Source organism: Leucopleurus acutus (assembly GCF_964270905.1).
Source record: "Leucopleurus acutus genome assembly, chromosome: 5".
Lineage (NCBI taxonomy): Eukaryota > Metazoa > Chordata > Mammalia > Artiodactyla > Delphinidae > Leucopleurus > Leucopleurus acutus.
The window spans coordinates 36722493-36745118 of record NC_139147.1 but is presented as its reverse complement, the minus strand read 5'-3'; the positions used below and the strand labels follow the sequence as shown (position 1 = coordinate 36745118).

Sequence of the window (22626 nt, the reverse complement as noted above, 5' to 3'; positions counted from 1 at the left end):
GCATTGTGTAGTTGTATAATGATTGTACTACAAAACAGCAAAATGAATAGCTCTGAGGTCTATCAAAGAGTCAGGTGGTTACAATCAAGATGAAATCTTAATTTGGAAGGATTTACTGCTTTGAGCGTTAAAGGGACTGTGGTATCCTGGCCATCATAAGTACTAAGTCATTCTGGTACCAAGGGTAAAGGAGAAAAAATTAGGCGGCAAGCATATTATCTATTGCACTGCTTTATTCCAGTAAGTGAATTCTGTTATAAGATTCTTTTTGTCAGAAGTGCTAAATATTATTTATAAGTCAGGGATGAAAAGTGGAAGTTTTAAGGGTTTTATGTTCTATGATTTAGAACTACCATGCTTTACAACTTCAAATTTAAAAAGTTAATTTTGTAAGAGTATATATCTGCTTGTTTTAGAAATAATTATACATCTGCTGAAAATAAATCATACACACATAATAACTAGGCTTGTTGCCATAGTAAATACAGTAAAACTGACAGTTGCTTTTAGAAACAGTTGATATTCTTCTAATAGAGGATAAAATAAAATGTTTTTCCTCCAAATATTTAGAAATAAGTCATTAAATTGAACTTAATGTCATAAGTAAAATTTAGATTACCACAAATAATTATTTATAATTGTAATATGAGAAGGTATTACAAATATTTTATTGGTGTAATTATAAAAATCAAGGTGATTAAAACCTTGTTGTAAACAGGAAGATAGTACTCCTGATATACATGAAGCATAATTTTTCTAATTTGAGAATTAATTTTTGGACAATCACTAAACCTAGTTAAAATAAAGTGCATTGCATTGGGCTTATTTTATCTTCTATTTTTTCTCATTTAAAAACATGATTTTAATTTACAAAAGACAAAGTGGGTATATATTTGTAAACATTTATTCTCTTGAACTAAAAAAGGCTTGCATCAGCACACATTGTACAGCCTTGTAAATTGAAAAACAGGTTCCTTGTTCATAAGTGCAATGAATCTTTGATGTCCAGTGATCTGCTGCAAACAATGAAAACACATTTTAAACCACTTAAGAAGTTTCCAGCACTCATCAAATGCATTTCCTCAGGTGACAAAAAAATCCACAAGGAAGGGAATGAAAATAAGTGGCATTTAATTATTGGAGGGAGACTTAAAAAAAAATGGAAGTATTTTCCTGCCTAGAATGATTCCTATTCCCCTTTGAACCTAAGTGGTTTGATTAAGAGGTGTTAAGAACAAAATTTACTTTACACTTAATGTTTATATGACCTAAGTGAATAAGGAAAAGACCCTATGAGGGAATTCTATATTTTCTGGAAATTGTTTCTGTGTTTAGAGATACAGGGGAAGAGTAGTCTTCTATCTGTGGGGTCTCCTTAGTCACCCTCCAGCCCCCCAAAGACAGTACACCGTTGTGACTTGGTTATTACACTCCTGCATTCTTTTCCCCAAAAATTCTATGTTGGATCACACTGTGCTGGCTTCAAAAAAAGAAATACAGGTTGCAACTGGTTGTAATCATTTTGAAGAATAATTTGCTGTACAATAGAGCTGATACAAGAATTCAGAAATATAAAACAAAATAACTATAAAAGTTAGGAGGAAGTTGAACAGCATTTCCTCAGAAAAAGCTGCTAACTCTGTATCATTCCGATGTGGATTCCTACAGTCATCTGGGGTGAAATGTGTGTTCCCCGCCCCCCCGCCTTTGCTGGATCACTGGCCTGTCTTCAGAAGTTGTAATGCCAGGACCACACATCCTAGGAATCTCATGTTAACAGAAGTTCCAAATACCAAGCCAGTTAAAGATGGGTGAGGACAGGGGAATCACAAAGGCCATGGGTCCAAAGTGGCTGTTACTGAGAACTTGCTCTTTCCAAAATGTGAAAGTCATAATGCTTCTTGCTCGTTCTCAGCTTAAACTCGTTAACTGAGTTAATTTGTTTCTTCAGAGAATTCTGCGCAGCCGAGATGGAGGGGAATGTGGCTAAGACAGTGTACATGGAGGCCAAGTCACTAGGTTTAGAGCTTTCGGGGTTGACAGTGCTGTCCCCACTGCCACAGCAGAGGAGGTGATGATGCAGCTGGGGCTGGGACTGGGGGTCCCAGGACCACCAGATCTTGGCGCCAATTTTAAAGAGTTCCCCAAAAAGCTTCTCAGCTTCCACACGAGTTATTCCATCTGGTAGTTCAGTAATTTCCAAGACCTTCCCAACAACTGCTTCTCCTGCACCAAGATTGGTGGATGCAGCTTTTTTAGCTTGTTTCTTTCCTCGGTTTCCATGCCTGTTGCCAGGCTGACCCTGTTGGGCTGGAATGTGTCTGTGCAGAACAGCAGGAGGGTTGTACTGCAGGGGCTGGCCAAGTAACAGGTATCTGGCATCTCCTGAACAATATTGTCTCTACTTCTAAATTCCATACACTTCTGTCCTCTCTGGTGATCACCATAATATTTGTTTTGTTGCCACTGTGGGGGTGAATGGGCACAAGATTGTGGATTGTTTGGTACACTGAGCTGCATCATCACCATTCCGCCACCAGGTGGTGGAGGTGGCACAGCTGCACACTGGTGGCCTTGGAGCTGCTGGGAATTGCATGGTGAAGTAGTTCGAGGCAACTGTACTTGTTCTAATCCTGGATGTTGCAAGTAACCTACTGAGGAGCTTAAATTATTTTGTTAGCCAGGTGGAATGATGCTGTAGTAAACTGGCATTCCTGCTGTAGGCATAGATCCTTGATTAGAATGATTAGGAAACATAGCAGGCTGTTGATAAGTCTGATGGGCAATTCCTTGAGAACCTTGAGGCAGTGAAACCTGAAATGATGGCACTGAAGGATAGGCAATGACCACTCCTTGAATCTGTTTTCCAATGCTGTTGGGCTGGCCACCAACTAGGCTCTGACTCTGGGGTTGCTGAACTCCAACTATCCCCTGGTAGTTTTGCTGCCGGTTGGGCATAACTTGATAACCTGTCTGCTGGGCAGGCTGGGGTAGTGGTTGGTTTAGATGTGAATTGTAATGGACAGAAGAGACTGGGCGATACTGAGGTTGACTGGAGTGGTAGTGGCCTGGAGCACAATAACAGGCTGGCATCTGTGGAGAGGGATGCTGAATATGTCCTTGTTGACATGATGACCAGAGGCAGAATAGCAAGCAGTAGGGACTGGCTGCCCAGGAGGTAGGGGAGGAAGAGGAGGCAGTGGTGGTGGTGGGACTGCTGTCGTGATATAACCAGACTGCTGTACTGAAGAACAACAGTGGACTGGAACATGGTGGCTTGAGGATCAGAACCATCTGCACATGGCTGACGGGCAAGACTCAGGTGGCTACACTGAGACCCATGGTTGTCCTGCTGTGAGAAATTGTGCTGAGCTGCTTGTTGTTGAGGTGATGGGGGAGGCAGAGGTGGCTGTGGAGGCCCAGGCACTTGGGTTCTAACTGGTTGTTGAGTCATTGGAGAATTATACACAACTGGACTTCCCATCTGGGTTTATGAAGGGCAGACCTGTTTTTGAAAGCCTGCCTATGCTTTTGCTTCTTCCAGAACTATCACCTCTTGTCAGAACTGAAATTCCACCAAAGCTGCTGGCTTTGGTTACTGCAGGCTTGAAGTTTCAGAGAGAGCTGTCTGAATCTGTGCTGCTCCAGGGTCGTGATTCAGAGTACTTCAACTCGTTCTCATTGCTGCTTTGATGGCTATTTGTTGCTCTCCCTGAAGAATCTTTATTAACTCTAAATATCTGGCACCTCTGCTGGGTGCTACTAGCATCCTCATCTTGGATTATTTTGTCAATAATATAATTCTCTTGGGAACACAGGAGATCTTGGGAAAATAGTCTGTGTCTAGCTCTCTGGTACTCTTCTTCTCTTTCTTCTATAGATTTGCTTCTTCTGTCAGCTTTCAAACGTATTCTCATCTGGTTATCATCTTTGTCAAAGGTAGAGTTATCTCTCTTGAGGATATATCATTTCTGAAAGTCTTCACCTTTATCATCCTTAATATGTTCATTAAATTTCTGATCAGGTATTCTTGTATTGCTAGTTTTGTTTACTGTGACAGACTTCCCACTCTGATCAACATTGTGGTCTAATCCAAAGTAAGCAGCGACTCTGTGTAATAGCATCCTATGGTAAGATGTCATTGGGTGGAATTTTTTACGTGGAGACTCATTATTACCAATGGAATCTAAAATTTCTTGTTCCAATTTCAACAGCATCATACTGTCCCTGGGATTTTTTTTTTAATGTATTTACTAAAAATTCATGTAGACCTATGCTGGTTGAATCAGTGTTTTCTTGACCTAGAATCTCTTGATAACATTTTTCTGGGCAACTTATCACTGGCTTTTTCTTCTTCTGCTTCCCCTTTTGAGGGCTTCTCCTCTTTTCCAAATGATTGTGTTAACTGTATCTGAATTTTCCCCTGCAAATCAATATTGTTGTCAATGCAATGTTCATTCTTCTCTGCCAAAATCTTCCCATAGTTTTCTGATTTGATAAGGTTTACAACTCTGGTTGTATCTTTCACTTCTGCCTCCAAATCCTTCATTGCTTCAGTTTCATTTTTTACAGTAACAGTATCAGACATCCTCATTAGCAAAGGTTATTTTAGAATTCTACAGGGAACTTGAAGCCTGATGTGTCCCATGGATGTGGAATTGTGGTGTCCCACAAAAATAAAATAAAATAATCCAAGGTTCTTTCTCACAGTTGTCAGCCAGGATGTCAATTGTCTTGACCAATTTGGAATCTGGCAGGAGGAGTCCCATGTCCTTGTCACCACTGTAGATTCCTGGACTGTCTAGGATAAAATATATCATACCTTTCAGGGGCCCGCGTTACTGAGGAGGAGACGTTTGGAGCGCGGCGCAGCAGGGCGACGGAGGGGCTGGGTGGGTGCAAGTTAATAGTCTTACGAAAGGGAATTAACCCCATCACCAGCCCGGACACCGGCTCCAGTGGCGGCCACGGCTGGCAAAATCCCACCCCTTCCCACCACCAGGCTTATTTTATCTTGAATACAGGCTTTGATTATTTACTATAAGAATATCATTATATTTAAACATATCTTATTGCCAATCTTTACATTTTTATTTATTGAATACATCAATATTAGACATTAGTTTGAACATTTTATGTATTACTAATCTATAATATAAAATCCCTTTTATTAATGTAAAATAATTATCTTGGTCTTATATAATGTGGTGATTAATGAGCCAAAGTGTAACAGTTTAAACATAATTAAAATGCACGTTTTGTATACTTTCACGTAGTTCTTTTGATTCAATTTTTTTCAAGTGAAGAATTACTTAATATTACATTTTAAGAGTGAATGTATAATTCTCCTGTTTTGTTTTGTTTTTACAGAGAAGCACTGTCCTTTCTGTTCTCAGAATTTAGACCACCCTTAGCTCACTGTTATGGACTGAATGCTGGGTCTCCCCCAAAATCATATGTTAATATTTCAGCCCACCATGTGATAATATTATAGGAAGTGGGGTCTTTGGGAAGTAATTAGGTCATGAGGGTGGAGCCCTCATGAATATGATGAGTGTCCTCATAAGTATAGACCAGAGCACTTTCTTTCCCTCTTTCTTGCTCTCTGCCATGTGAGGACACACCTAGCTCAGCTGATTGCAAACAAAGAAGAGTGCCCTCAGTATAATACTGGATCTACTGTCCACTTGATCTCGGACTTCCCAGTCTGTAGAACTGTGAGAAATAAATTCTTGCTGTTTAAGCCGCCTATCTGTGGTATTCTGTTAGAGCAGCCTAAACTGACTTAGACACCGACATAATAGAATTTACATTTGTACAGATCAATGGCATGGAAAAGTTTTATTCAGCCTTCTAGAATATCTTCAATATGAAAGAGGTTATTCTTTTTTTTCATTTTATAAGATCATATCACATAGAACCTAAGTTATACTCAAACACTATTAAAACCACTAATCAAGAATATGACTTTGAACATTTTCTTATATAAAGTGAAAGTTTACATTTGATATTGGACTGATGGATCTTTATAATTAGGAATTTAAAATTGTGTGTGTGTGTGTGTGTGTGTGTGTGCGTGTGTGTGTTTTCTAGATTGCTTTGATAGAGCAGAAGTACACAATTCTGGCTATGTCTTAGAACCACCTGGTGGTCTTACAAAAAAAATTACCTTTGCTGGAAACCTACCTCCAGAGATTTGATGGGGAGAGAAGGGGGTTGAGAACTGATGTAATTTACTAGGACTCCAAAAGAGTTTATTGTGCAGTAAGGGTTAAGAACTTCTTGCCTAAGTACAGGTAGATATTAGCACAGGATTTCTCAATAATTCCTGCTGCCTCTGGTAAGGAGAGAGAGAAATAGAGAGAGAGAGAGTAAATTGGTATTCATTGAGGAAAACTGATCTCCCTCCTTTGACAAAATGGCAAAAAACATATTTGCTCTTTGCCCTAGTCAGTAAACAAATGTTGAGAGTGAGGGAAACCATTTGGGAGCCAAAACTTATTTTCGTCATTCCTTTTCTTCCTATCTAGGTAAAACCTTGTGACCTATCACTTCCAAAATCTTTTGGTAACTTTGAGGTGCATTAAACAAGGGGCTGCCACACTTGTTTTATATAATCTCTGTTTCCAGTGTGAACACATTTAGATTCATTCTTCAAGTCCTTCTGCCGTTAGCCAGAAAAGTAATAAAGATTTGGCATCTGCAATAAATTGTGTTTCTCTTTACAGGGAGTACTAACATGTTTGTTTTAAAGTATCATAGCAGTTGCTGAGCCATTTTATTTAATGTGAAATTCATGGCCATGTAATACCAGGACAAAAGTGAACAATCAGAAATATGCAATTATTAAGTATGCCACAGCGAGACTGTATTTATTTTTTATACGTGTTCCACATTTATTACTTTATACAGATGCTCTGACAAGATTCATCAGTATTTACATGTACAATTCAATACTAGCTTCAAGTTTGTATATACTGCATTTGAAAGGGCGAAAATGTATTTGATGGATCTTTCAACAAATATTGATATCATCTATCAACAAATACCAGTATCAACAATATATCTAATCATAACCTATCACTAAAAACAAAGTCCTAATAACTATTTTAATAAATTCAACTTGCTCCTAGATGGAGAATATGTGATTCTTGTTTTGATTTAATACATCTTATTTTTGGGAAGACAGTATTTATATATTGTGGCCCTTAAGAATAACTGAATCAGACTGGGCTGTCATTTTTCCTTTTCTGTTTTCTCTTAGGAAAAGAGGACAACTGGAATTCTGTAGGAGTTGTTCCTCAAGCAAACATATTTAGAGATACAGAGCTGAGTAATTACATAGGTGGAATGTGGTAGACATGGGGATGTATCTCCCAAATCTTCTTTTCAGGAGAGGTTTGCTACCCTGCTATATGTGTGCTTGTAAGAGGGATACTCATCAGACAGCCTCCAACATTTTCACCTCCTCCCATATTGATGCTAGCAGGGACCTAAACTATAGCTAAAAAGGGAGAAAAGTAAAAGAGCTGACTTGAGAAGAGAGAGGAGTGCTAATGACTGATTTCGATCTGCCAAAGTCTTTTATTTATGGAGGGGACAAGATGCCAGTGTCTGCCCTCAGCTGGTACACAATTCTGAGCTTAAATGTCATTTCTGTGTGTAAGGAGAAGTTTTACAATTGAATATGTTGGAAAGGTTGAATAGAAAAATGATGCTATATTTGTAATCTAAATAGTTTTGTAAACTTATATGTAAGTTTACCAGAATAAGTCATGCGCCTGAGAAATTTTTATTTAGTGAAAGCAAAAAAACACTCCATACTGAATATATTTCAAAAGGATGGTAGGAAAGAAAAGTACATGTGTGCTTTGATTATGTCATGAATCATGCTTCAATATATTCATTATTTGTATTATACAGATTATATATAAAGATAAACTTTATATATGAGCCCATGTTACCTTTTGGTAATTGTAAAGTTTTACATAAACGTCAAGTATGGAAACAGCTTGAAGGCTAGGGCTTTTCACTGTTCCATTCAATGATATAAAGCCAGTGTCTGAAACTGTGTCTAACACATATTAGATATTTAATAGCTATTATTTTGAGTGTCTGAACCAAATAATTATTATTGGCAGGCTACCTAGCAATCTTTTTACCTTAAAATCAAAACACTATTTTCCATCCAGTATATTCTTCTTATTGCAAAACATGTGATAATATGTATAATCATAGTTTTTAAAATTTTGCTTGTATTGTTTTCTCTATCTTCACAAATCTTTCTTCTTTTTGTCTATCCAAACTCTTTTTTGCCAGTCTATAGGTCTGCAAATCAACCTACCATTCAGACCAAACTCATTGCTCCTCTAACTCCATTTTAAAAATACTTTCTTGCAATAATGTATATTTGTTTCAAATCATGTAATGTATTATTATGCATTATTGCTCTCTAATTATTTCAACAGTGTAGTTTCATATACTACATTATGTTGCAAGACTTTTGAATGCCTTGGGTGTGTCCTGTAATGTCTTATTATTGTTGCCATCTGGACCAGATACTATTGTTGTTTTAAAAAAAAATATCTGGTCAACCTCCTGAGTTCCCAGTGTACTCATGAAGAGCTGACAGCCTCCCACATCAAGCACCATTTCTTCTCTCCTCCTGGTTTCTCTGCTGTTCTGCCTAAAGGTTTTCTTGATAATTTTGTGAGCTTGCTTAGCCCTTGTGCCTAGCAGCATAGTAGGGATTTCATGTCCCTCAACTGGCGAGAGATTGGAATGTCAGGCACAACTCCCAGGCTTTCTATATCCCATTGGTACAGGTTTGATATGTGCTGCTCAAAGAGTACCTGGGAGGATTAAGCTCCAGTTACTCATACTTATATTTTTTTTCATTAGCACATCATTTATCAGCTACTTTCTCTTCACTGTTTCAATTCTCTATTCTCACTTGTACTTCCTGGTATCACTTCCCAAATAAACCGCCTGTCCTCAAATACTAGACTGAGCGTGGGCTCTCCAGGGAATCCAAACTAGGCCAGGTCTTTTCCAGTTTTTGTGTCACTGACTGATTTTCCTTGCGAATTCAGCTTAAATATTAGGCAGAATAATGATCCCTCAAAAAAGTCCAGGGGCTTCCCTGGTGGCGCAGTGGTTGAGAGTTCGCCTGCCGATGCAGGAGACACGGGTTCGTGCCCTGGTCCGGGAAAATCTCACATGCCGTGGAGCGGCTAGGCCCGGTGAGCCTTGGCCACTGAGCCTGCGCGTCCGGAGCCTGTGCTCCGCAACGGGAGAGGCCACAGCAGTGAGAGGCCCGCGTACCGCAAAAAAAAAAAAAAGCCCATGTCCTAATTCCTGGAATCTGTGAATGTTACCTTACATGGTAAAAGGGACTTTTCACACTCAACTAAATTCAGGTTCTTGAGATGAAATTATCCTAGCATACTTAGGCTTGTCCAATGTAATCACAGGATCCCTATAAAGATTCAGAGAGAGAATAAGAGAGAATGGAAGCAGAAGTCAGAGAGGAGAAAAGATGGTATACTGCTGGTTCCGAAGATGGAAGAAGGACTACAAAACAAGGAAGCTAGGCAACATCTAGAAGCTGGAAAGAGGCAAGGAAACAGATTCTCCCATAAATCCTCCAGAAGGAATACAACCTTGCAGACCTATTTTTAGACTTCTGAGCTCCAGACTTCTAACATAAATTTGTGTTTAAGCCACTGAATTTGTGGTAATGGGTTACAGTAGCAGTAAGAAACTAATACAAATATCACTTCTTCAAAAGCTTTCCATGGTCATGTTATCTATGAGAAGTTTCCCTCAAACAAACATATGGAAAATATGACATGGTTTTGTTTTCACATAGTAAGTGCTCACATTTAGTCAAAAATAAGGATCTGTGCACTCTTTTAAAATATTATTATTTTTATAGTATTATTGTCACTCAGTATTATGTAAAAATGTATGTTCCCTTTTCTAACGTATAAGTTAAAGATATTTTCCAAGATGGTGTCCTACCACTAAGAAGTCTTTCTTGGGCATTGTTTCCCCAGTCTATCAGAGTGGAAATCCACATTTGTTATTTCTCTGCTTCCTCACTCCATGGGACTGACATATGCTTTATAGTTCAGAGATGTGTGACTTGCCAGGCCTACAGTGATTTTGCACCTGGGTTATTTAACTAAACTGTTTAGCTTCACAACTAATAATATAAGTGAATATCTTCCTATTATAATGCTTTATTAGACATGTCTCTAATCTCTTGACAAATATAATGCTTATTTGATATGTCTTCTTGTCTCCCAATGTACATAAAAAAACCCTTGATCTCCTGAGTCAAAACAAAACAAAATCATTAACAAAGGACACAAAAATCTCAACCTGAAATACCCAGGTTGCCATGTGAGGCAACCATTGCTGCTTGTTTGTCATCATCATGCTTTCTACTATACATGAAACCCTACTTTTTCCTAGCAGCAGAGGCTCAAATTTGTGGAGCTTATTAATAGCGAGTTCATAAGTTGTTTTATGGATCTGTATTATAACTTCAAGTGTTTTAATTATTTTAATGTACTTGTGCATACCTTCCTATCTTCATAATTCATTTTGGATATTATGCTCTTAGTTATATTTTATAATATTTTTCATTAGCTCAATATTTTAGCTTACTATATTCCACATTTAGTTGATTGCAAAATCTCATGATTAGTAGAAACCCCAAATATTTTATTTAAACAAGATCTCTGAAAGCAAAGAAGATTCTGAGGGCTAGATATGAACCAGAAAAATATACAGTCTATTAGATTATTTGGTTTCAGTATTAATCACTAGAAAAGTGCCTCAGGGTTGATGCTTCTCAAATTATCAACAAATTAAGGCATACATTCAATCATTCACTCTAGAAATATTTATTGAGTAGCTAGGTACTGAAGATACTGTGTTACTAGCTAGAATACAACAAGTAAAACATGTATGGTCCTACACTCATGAAGCGACCTAGTGAAGCATAGATAATAAAAAAATTAAGCAAACAAACAAAATAAAAACCCTTAATTGTAGTGAATTCTCTAAAAGAAAATGATTGTAGGGTGTAAGAGAAAACATGGGAGGGGGGTATCCTCTTTTTATGTAGTTCAAACAGTGAGAATCTCTTAGAGGAATGTAATGTATAAATTGAGAGTGATGATAACTGAATAAATGAAAAGATCAAGCCTATGGAGGAAGAAGGAAGAGACCTCCCAGAAAGAAGGCACACCATATGTAACTTTCCTTACTCAGGAAAATGTGTGTTCACAAAACAAAAGTAAACTAGGACAAAGTGTAGGGAGAATGGGGGATGGCAGGATTAGATAAAGCTTGACAGGGGCACAAACTTGTACATTTTTTTGAGGTTGTCATAGAATCTGAATTCTCTTACCATGTCAGAGGAGGTCATTGAATGGAGGTGACAGCTGGTTGAATTGCAAGCTGGCCCCAGGGAATCAAAGACTCCTCACCTCCTCCCCATCCTTGGAATATACATTCTGCCCACCGGTCCCACAGTGGGGACCATTTTTAAAGGCACAGCCTTGAAAAAGCAATGTGGCGTTGAGACCATCTGGATGGTATATGTGACTGAATCCAGTTAAGGCCTCTACATAAACTTTTAAGATTCTGGCAGGTGGGCCTTTTGACCTCCCAAGACAAGCCTAATGTGTAAGTTCCCTTGCTTATTAAAACTGTCACCTAACACTCTGGAGTGATCGGCCTCTTTCTTCAGTCTCTCCTTGCCCTGCATGAGTATGGGGGCCAGTTTGTGAACCAACACACCGCTGCAATGTGATGAAATTTTTTAACAGAGTATGAAGCAACCAAATTTATCTTCTTAGAGATCACCCTAACTACGATGGGAAAATAGATTGCAGCCAGGTATTCCCATTTTAGTGGCAAAAAAGCAGCACTGATGTTGTCATTTCATTCTTATAGTTAATAAAGTTGATAATTTAAATTTAAGCCTGTAACTATTTTTCATGGAATCAATAGTATTTTTTTTTCAAATTTGGATGATAGTAATACCACCCAAATATTTTGACTTGTCTTCAATTGACTTTTTCATAAAATATTACTTAACCCCAAGTAATGAAAGCATGTAAAACATCATTTCTCAATTATACTGTTTCCCCTCTTAGGAAAGTTGTGTGGTTACTTTCAATATAGAATATTCTCAGTAGAGATTACTTTCTTTTTCTCTTTTATATTTTTCCTTTTATAAAATTTCCTTTTTAGCCTCAGTATTAAATTGATGATTTATCTATGGGTAATGTGTTTCTTAAAAGAAAAAGGGATCTGATTTCAGTTACTTTGACTTCTATGTGGCCCCTCCCCTCATCACATGAATTTGACCCTAAAAGTTAAAATACATAATGTGATTCTTCTTTAATCAATATGTTAACACTATCTACATCTAATATGAGGACTAGAGAGCTAGATTTTCAGAGGAGAGGTAGGACTCGATAAATAGATGTCTCCAATGCAATGATTAGAGCTGATTAAGATAATGAACATCATCTTGTTTAATATAAATAAATAATCCAAAGCCAGTTAGCAAGTAATACCCAACACAAGGATCAGCATACTCTATACAGATAGAGCTGAAACATGAATTGTTTGCTATAACTCTGCAGTAGCAGTAATTTCAATACCTCTAGCAGCAACAGCACTAATATGAAAAGTAGCAATACCATCAGGAGGAGGAAGAGGATAAAGTAGAAAAGGAAGAGGTAGATGGGCATGAGTGGGAATAATAGCAACAGAAGCATTGTTAATAGTAATTTAATTCAAGTAAAATGTGAGCACAAGTGGAATTCTAGCCAAAAGTCATAGCTGACCGGTCTTAATTAGCTTGGATACTACATGGGTAATTTCTTTAATTCCTTTTATTGGTTTCACTTTGGTTTCATCAATTTGGATAATTCAAAATAGTTATTACTAAGAAGGCTTGTACTGGCCACTTGTAAATTCAGTCAGAATTACTCTCGGTGACAGTTTCAGTGATTTTATTCAGGTTGGAGGCAGCAAAGTTTAAATGAGTGATTAATTCATTAAAATTATATCATGAGAAATACAATAACAAGCTGAATACATTTCTCACCTATAAAATTAATTAATCTGAAATAGATTTGTCTTGTAAACACTGTCATAAAATAGAATTGACTTAAAGAATGAGAGCAGATGGTATTTTTGGTTGCCTAATAATCTTTTTAGTGGAATGACTTATTAATGGAGGACCATGAAACACAGTTGCAACAAAACTTTGTTGTGTTTACATAAAGTGATATGGAGATTTGTGTAAATTATCTTCATTTCAGTTGAATAAACTCTTTTTGGCTAAAAGTATTATGTAACCATGGACATAATGTAATTTTTCTTTGGATTTACTGGGTAAATGTTATATAAGATGCAGTGTTAATTATTTAAGAAAGTAAACAGTTGGTATCCCCATTTTACAGAGTTCTTCCAAGAAATTATGCACTGTTGCTCCAAGTATTAATTCCAGGTATGAAAGCTAAACAAACATCAATATACCGATCATGTAGTTTCTTTAATATTTATAGGGTCTATCAAAATATATTTATGTGTTTAGTTTTCTTTTAGTTGCCTGGCATTAATTTGAGAACACTACTCTTGCAATTTTCATATTGATTTTCATTATCAAAATAAAAGGATATTTTTATGGTTGTTTCCTCCTCTTGCATTTGTTGCTAAAAATCACAACACTTTAATTATACTTTTGTGTTAATGGGTTTAGTACTAGTTTCCACCTCGATAAATCAGAACTACCAGATCTGTTCAGTTACTCAAACTGCAATCAATGCTAATTTCCTTTTGGTTCAGCAGCTTCATTTACTTGTGTATTGGAAGTTCAATTATTTGCAATTACAGTTTCAATGTATTGAGATAAATGTGATATAACATCTAAATTGTAAAGTACAGAAGCTCAATTTTTATTATTTTGTGTATAGGAACCTATTTAGAAATAATCTTAGAGAGTAATTGTTACTAATTCTAATATTTGTATATTTTCCTGGACATTATTTATGCAATTATACACATAAACACATTCACTGTCAGCATACACATTTTAAATGATAATACAGCAAAATTACCTAGCAAAAGTTGGAATGATTCCAACCATCCAAGTACTCTTCTGTAGCATGACTATTGTAACAGTTGTTATTATATGCTCCATTTCCAATAACTTATTTCTTAATATTTTAGATTTCAAACTGCATTAATGTTGAAGGACAATCAGCCATTTTATTTAATTACAATACATTTTCCACAATTGTATAAGATTGACTCACATCTTGGCTGTATATCTAAAGTAAACTTGATTTTCACATTTTATTTTCATAAGAAAAATCTGTATTTTGGGTCACATTTATTACACCAAAAAATGCTTATATGTAAGTAAGAAATTTAAAATTCCAGGTTTCTGAAAAAAATTAAAATGTTATAGAGTACGAGTAACATTTAGAGTGCTATTGTAGTAAATATTTTAAAGATTGCATATATATTTTTTCTACTATAAAGTATATTATTTATGAGAAGCAACTAACACTGAAAATTTTGAATAATTTTATACTAAAAACTTAGGTATATTTTCTTGCATATGGAGTGAAAAGTATATGCTGACCTTAACTTTAAAATCAGTGAAATCCTTTTCTAACATGTGTTTAATATACTAATGAAATTATTAAGAGCTCCTAAAATAATTTGATTAAGAAATTCTTGCCATAGAAAGATAATTTTTAAAAATTATTTTCTTTTACAAGCTCCCTTTTTTCTTATATTTCTAAAGAAAAATTTTCACTCTCTTGAGATTTTGGTTAAAAAGAACCATAAAATTTAAGTTTCTGTTAAGAAACCAGATCTTTGTAATAGGAAGTATAGCCAATTCTAAAAGTAATACTTGGGAAGATTTTTAATATATTCTGATGCTCTGTATTGTTGTCTAATATTTTCACATTTATTTTAAAACCTTCAAACTTGTTATGCTTCTAACATTCAAAAATTTGACCAAGTATTTATATTCACACGATTCACAATTTTAACCCCTGTGAGATTTCTGTTACCCACACAATAAGTGGTTAAAATAATAAATACATAACTTCAAGGACATGTAAATATGAATTCTAATATCTGTGCCAATTTTTTTTGAAAAAAACTCACTATATCCCACGTTGAATTGATCAAAAGCCAGAGAACTCAAAAAGAAAATTTCTACTAATGCTTTTTTAAGGGAATTGTAATATTTGGGCACTTGAACTACGGTAAACTGAAAGTTTGCTGGTTAACAGTAATTAATGCACTTATCTTAAAGCTCTAGCTTGGCCTCTGTTTAAATGCACATTAATGTGAAAAATATTTGTCATACTCTATCTAATGTTACAAAAAAATTCACTCAGATTTATATTTCCCTTCAAGACAGTTCTCTACACAATCTTAATTTAGAGATTTAAAAAAATACTGGAAAACCTAAATGTAACATGAAGTTTACAGTTGTTATTAGTCTTAAGATGTAATATTTATAGATAATTAAGATATTTAATTTATTAACCTTAATATGTTATGAATAGAAAAAATTCTTTTTTGTTGTTGTAAGGGGCATTTTTTAAATCCCTAGGCATTTTATAAGTACTCAACTTAAAGATAAACTTATTTTATTTTGAAGGAAATACCCATTAATAATTATCTAATAGATTATGATTACACTTGAAAATATTCAGCAAGATAGCTGGATGTAATGTAAAGCATAAATGAAGAATGCCCATGGTTAATTAAATTGCATTTCTTGAGCAAAACAGAAAGTATGCAATCAGATATGAGGTTCCTACTCTATCTCCCTGCTAAGCAGTTAAAACTTTGAAAAAAATAAAGGAATAAGTTGGGTTTACCACTGTTATAGATGTGAGCCACATCACTAAGAGATAATACCATATTATTTTTCTGGAATGACAATGAGGACATTCACCTTAAGAACTTCCTTTTGATGCAGTATTGAAAATCTCAAGTGAGGAATGTATTAGGAATAAAATAGAACTACAGGTGGTGTTTTGGTTCTCAAGTCCCTAATGCTTCAAATAGAAAGAGTGAATTAACAGATGAAATACAGAATCTGTATGAAGTCTGGAAGAAACTGTTCAAATATTTAATTTGCCTGTTTAGATCTTATTAATAACAACAAAACACTTCATCACAAAAGCAAGCAGAGTTCAGATAATTACTAGTTAGTGAATCATTATCATTTGTGTGCTATTATTTTAAATCTGAGTTTTATTTTATAGGATGAGTAATTTGTTTTTCTTGAGAATTTACCAGTGAATGCCTTTAAAATGCTTTTAATTACACTTTCTCTAAACTTTTTTTTTTTTTTAATCCACCACTAGGGGAAAACTCAACTATGAAAGGGATATTTTCATTTCTCTTTTCCTCACTGCATAAGCTAATGTAGCTCCTGTTATGTACAAAAGACTACTGTTCAGTTTCCTAAGATTTGCAAAAATCTTTTTTTTTTTTTTCTTAAAGATTACCCTGTCTTTGAATGGGACACTGTCTAACTATACATGAGAAATACCGTAACTTATAGAAAAGCGGTTTGAGAGTTTAAAAGAGAGATCATAGTGTTTTGTGGACACTGAAAAAGTTTTCCCTGAAAGAGGTAGAACTTGAATTTGAACTTGAATATTTAACATGAATATAGCATTTGAACTTGAATAGTCTCTTTTATTTTAGATAAACAATTTAGCTTTAACTAATACTATGGCATAATTAAAATAAATGGTTTAATTTTAATAATATTGGAGCAAGATTCATACTTTTGTTTTTTAGTTAGTGGTAAGACTGTTAGAGTGTGAATATTTATAAATTATTATTTTGAGGTATACTAGCTTGAGCACTGATTATTATATTAAGCATTTGTACTCATTCAAATTTCTCACATGCTGCTTCTTCTATTCACTAAATGTTATCCTAGCCTCGCATATTCTAATGAATTTTTAATTGTGAAGTGATGATATGGCTTTCTGCTAACACTCAAAAGCTATCCATCATGATATATATTTTACAAATCGATTCCCTTCAGCTCCTGATCATCTGAAGCTTACCTACTCCTTTGAAAACTTATCATTTGACTTGTTTGAAATAAAACAATATGTTATTTTGCTTTTAGATTTCTTCCTTTTTGTGGTAACTTAAATTACAATTTCTCATTTACATACAGTAACAGCTTAATTAGATTCTTATCTTTGTTTCTCCCGGGAAATCCTCTCTGCATAAGAAACTACATTTTAGACTCAGTCATGTTGATCCTGTTTATTTGCAAACATATATCTATTTATTATTCATGGAAAAAATGTTCATATTTTGCAGAATCTCATCTTTTAAGCTAAGAGAATCTTTGCAAATCATTTAAATATGTTTAAGATTCTTCACTTTCACAATTAAAAATTGCTGTTAGCTTACCTAAAAGATACCATAAGATTATGAATATAATTTTCCCACTTCTACATTTGAATAGTCTGTTTTATAAATGAGCATAGCTAGCAATGAAATCTACTTTGACAATCAGAGAATATATGCACTGTATAACTAAGATCAAAGTATTTTATTAATATGGTGTTTTGGATCATGTGATTCTCAGATTTTAATTTAGAACATTATTATAGGAAAAGAAAAAAGGGTGATTTAAGAAAAGGTAAAAGGTGAGAGAAATATTAAAATAAGAATAGTTTCAGGCATTGAAAGAGGCACAAGTAGAGATTCCTAAATTCAATAAATTGCTCTGCATCTTGTAGTTAGATGACTCAGCCTTTTAATGTAAATTTCAGTTTAACAAATAACTACTCCTTAGAAATAATTTCAATTAAAATTAACAAATTTTTGTATATCTTTAACCTTAAAAATGTATTAAATCTTAAATATATAATTAAAGTGGACAGCAGAATTTTCCTATTTCATATGGATATTTATTAATCTCTTACTTTAGTTAGATATGACCCTTATTCAGGCACTGCACTTGAGACAGGAACTACTCCATAGAGCAATAACTCTGAAAATAGGTGCAAACAACACTAAACAAGAAAAACAGTCTTACCCTTTTATTTTATCTATACTTTCAACTCTGTTTCAAAGCTAATCCTGTGGACATCTTTATCACTGTTTTGCAATAAAAGCTTCCTCATGAGTTGAGACCATGATCCATCCTAAATAATCATTTACCATCTCCAGACCAAAGTTAGACTTCTGATTATATAGTTTCTGAGTCTCTATAATTTCTCCTCCCTATGCTTGCCAAAGTATTGGAAATTCTAACAATCCAATATCCATTCCTCTGGGTTAAGAATTTGCCTACTGTTAGAAAGGAAATTAAACCATATTAGTCATTAGTGTCAATTAGTGCCAATTCCTACAGCTTGAGTTATGATTCCCAAGCATGTGTCAGTTCCACTGTCATTTCAAAAACTAATGTAGAAAACATTAAATCAGTAGAAAACAATATAATCTAGTATTTTAGAAAACCACAAGTTTTGGGGGAGAAGGGTGTATTTAATTTTAACTATCAGGTCTCCTATGTGTAACTTACTTAACTATCTAACCATCAGCAACTCATCTGTAAATCTAAGAGTGCTACGGCAGCGGTCCCCAAACATTTTGGCACCAGGAACCCGTTTCGTGAAAGACAAGTTTTCCATGGATAGGGTTGGGGAGGGGGAGGGATGGTTCAGGTGGTAATGCAAGCAATGGGGAGCGGCAGATGAAGCTTCACGTGGTAGCCCGCTGCTCACCTACTGCTGGGTGGCCTAGCTCCTAACAGGTCAATCTGGCCCGGGGGTTGGAGACTCCTGTGCTAGAGGATTGTGGAACTGAAATGGAACAGTACAGCCATCATGGGATCTGTCCTAAATCAGTCATCTCTATGATTACTGATGTTGAAGGAAAAGCTTAGGCCACATAGAGAACAGCGGATATGTATAGAAATGGAAGGAGGTATGAATATAGAAAAAAAAAAACTAATAAGTACAACAGATAAGTATGTAGAGATAAGATCATTTCTATCTTTTACTACCTTCAATATTCTATTGCACTGGAAATGGAAATCTATCCTCCATTCTCTGATATTCTTTAGCAATGTGTTTAGTCTTTCCTTATAAAAGTAATACTGCCTAAAATTTTAAATCTTTCCTAAATAATTGTAACATAAAAAAATAGAGGAGACATATTACTAATTTCCCAAGTATCCATTCTCAAAGAAAATGAAGGCTGAACACCACATGAAAAATTACTTTGGAGATGTTTTTATGTGTTTTTTTATACCTTGGCCACAAATATCCCCACATGTATATTAATAAAATGAGTAATTTGCCCAAAGGAGAAGGAGATAAAAACTTACTGGGTTCTAGGCTACAAAATTCATAGTATTTGAGGAAAAAGCTGTTTTTTAATAAGCACGGTTCTTCTTTGTCCCGGGCTCATCAACCAATTATTTAAAGTCTGTGACCTTCAGTAACTCAGTAGCTCAAAGAGTGGTTTAAAAATGATAATGATGTAAAATACTTATGGTAGAGTTGAGCATATGAAATAGTTACTATTGACTGAGTGCTTACGCCATACCACTCAAGTTTTAAGTGCTTTCATGGATTAGCTCATTCAATTCCCCACCAATCCTATGAAGCACTTCTTATAATTATGCCCAGTTTTCAGATCAAAATGTTATGACATAGGCAGATAAAAGAACTTGCCTAAGAACACAATGACAGGAAGGGGTGAACAAAGGATTCATATCTGGGTAGTCTAATTTCAGAGTTTGCTCTCTTAATGATTGAACTATACCTTTTCTTACTCAGGAAGCCATAAGGGTTTTTTATTATTATCAATAATATTTATTTTACCATAATGTTATTTTTATCTGAATAAAAGGGGTTTTAACATTACTAATATATATCGATTTTAGACACAAGATGACAATACATGCTTATTTAAGTTTACTGCATGTCATGCGGCCTGGGACAAAATTCAGCATACCAAAAGATGTTCTACTTTTCATATTTGTTTAAGTGCATAAGTGTATGATGAATTTTTGTGGTAATACTTTAACAAAATAAAGTTGTGACTTTTCAAGTTAAAACATTCGTATATTGTTGAATAACTGAAACATTGTTTGCTGTTAAGATCTGAGATCTGTTCATATGCAAATATGAACAAATAGATTGTCCTAAAGCTAATAAGTGAATAGATTCTCTGAATTTTTCATTGAATGGGATTGTTCTTGAATTAACAGGTTCTCTACTCATGCATGGATCAGTTGTTTACAAGGAAGGTCTCTATTGTTGGCACTAAACCAGCGCCAGGTGGCTTCTACCCATAATCTAGTAAAAATGATGCATGTCTCTTAAACACAATAAAGATATTTTTAGTCATTATTTTATTTAACTACTGGGAACATGAAAATGTACTATGCTTTGCTTCACTAAACTTTTCTCCTCATTTGGAATCACTCTATTAATTTCCTTAGCCTCTCTCTGCTTCTGTTGCCAGCTCATCCTCCTCCATCTACTTTGATATATTTCATTTCATCAAAGCCAGGCTCTTGGCAATTTTCCCTGTTCAGTGTCTCTCTCCCTATGAAGGATTTCATTCATGCCTAGTTTCAGAAGCTATTGAATGGTCTATATATTTCCATTTATATTTCTTAAAAATACTGAAAAACCATGACAAAACCAGTTTTCCTTACCTTTTATTTTCTTAGTTGGGTTATTCCTAAAGCAGAGCCTAAGACAGGGATTTGAGTGCAAATAGTTTATTGGGAGTTGGCTTCAAGCAGCAGAGTGAAGAACTAGAGAGAGTGAAATGGAGAACAAAAGACGTTGAAGCATATGCTATTGGGCTGGTCCTGAGTGGGCATATAGGACTTAGTTCCCCTGGTGACCCTCTTAGACACTGTGTAGAACTCATCAGAATAGTCCCTGTGCAGGATGAGGTGTTGAAAAGGGGATAGAAAAAATTTCTGAAATGAAGTTATAATTCCATCTTTTTTAAAAAAACATGAAAAACTAAAGAATAAAAAGAAAATTAAGGACTAAATAATTGGTTGTTTTTTCATCAGGTTGACTGACGAAGGATTACATGACTTTTTCTGGGGCAGATTTATGCTTGTGGCCCCATGGAGGCTCCTTTCAACCTTGAAAATATACCTTATGGCAATTCACCTCTGTAAACAATGGGTGATAATGTGCTTGCCGCAGTGGCTTTGACAAGTGGCCATCGTCATCCCTTGTGCACAAACAAAATATTCATTGTTGCTTGATCAGTGAATAATGAAAAGTTGTTGAACATTAGAGCATGATCCCCTGCGTTATGTAATAATTTGCTTATTCTTTTATTATGAGAGGGAGATATTATTTTCCCATATCTCTCTTTTGTAAACCCATTAATAAATTAAAAATGAAACAAGGTTATATTTATTTATTTTTAAATTCTTTTTTTTAACATCTTTATTAGAGTATAATTGCTTTATATTGTTGTATTAGTTTCTGCTGTATAACAAAGTGAATCAGCTATAAGTATACATATATCCCCGTATCCCTTCCCTCTTGCATCTCCCTCTCACCCTCCCTATCCCACCCCTCTAGGTGGTCACAAAGCACCAAGCTGATCACCCTGTGCTATGTGGCTGTTTCCCACTAGCTATCTATTTTACATTTGTTAGTGTATATATGTCAGTGCCACTCTTTCACTTCTTCCCAGCTAAAAAACTAAAAATAGAACTACCATATGACCCAGCAATCCCACTACTGGGCATATACCCTGAGAAAACCATAATTCAAAAAGAGTCATGTACCACAATGTTCATTGCAGCACTATTTACAATAGCCAGGACATGGAAGCAACCCAAGTGTCCATCGACAGATGAATGGATAAAGAAGATAAGGCACATATATGCAATGGAATATTACTCAGCCATAAAAGGAAATGAAATTGAGTTATTTGTAGTGAGGTGGATGGACCTAGAGTCTGTCATACAGAGTGAAGTAAGTCAGAAAGAGAAAAACAAATACTGTTTGCTAACACATATATATGGAATCTAAAAAAAAAATTTAAAAAAAGGCACTGAAGAACCTAGGGGCAGGACAGGAATAAAGACACAGACATAGGGAATGGACTTGAGGATACAGGGGTTGTTATATTTATTTAGATGCAGAAAAGTGTTTCTTAAAACTACTTTTTGATTCACCATTTTCCTAAAAACATTGCTGCTCCAAAAAATAACCTTTCCATGGTTAATTCTTATTGATGCACTTTTTAATATTAAAATAAGTAGAATGTAAAAATAAAGTCAAACATTTTATTATTTATGCTAAAACAGAAAATATCTGATGTGATTAGAATCAAACTTATTAAAATGATTTAAAGTGAAAGTTATAGTTCTTACTTCATGTCTTTTTTAACATCACTGATTTAAAATAAAAGAGGCAATAAATCTTTTTGACTCAGTGGAGAATATTCAGTACCTTTGGCATCAAAAATCTATAGAAATGAGTTTTTAAGCTACATATTTATAGCTTTATATTAACTAATATCCAC

General features: G+C 34.9%; 1 pseudogene across 1 annotated transcript; it reads right to left on the bottom strand.

Moving 5' to 3' along the window:
- Window positions 1–1855: 1855 nt before the first annotated feature.
- Window positions 1856–4594, bottom strand: LOC309962437 (R3H domain-containing protein 1-like; annotated as a pseudogene). The gene has a single exon. The product of its transcript is annotated as a R3H domain-containing protein 1-like (transcript).
- Between the last annotated feature and the right edge of the window lie 18032 nt (window positions 4595–22626).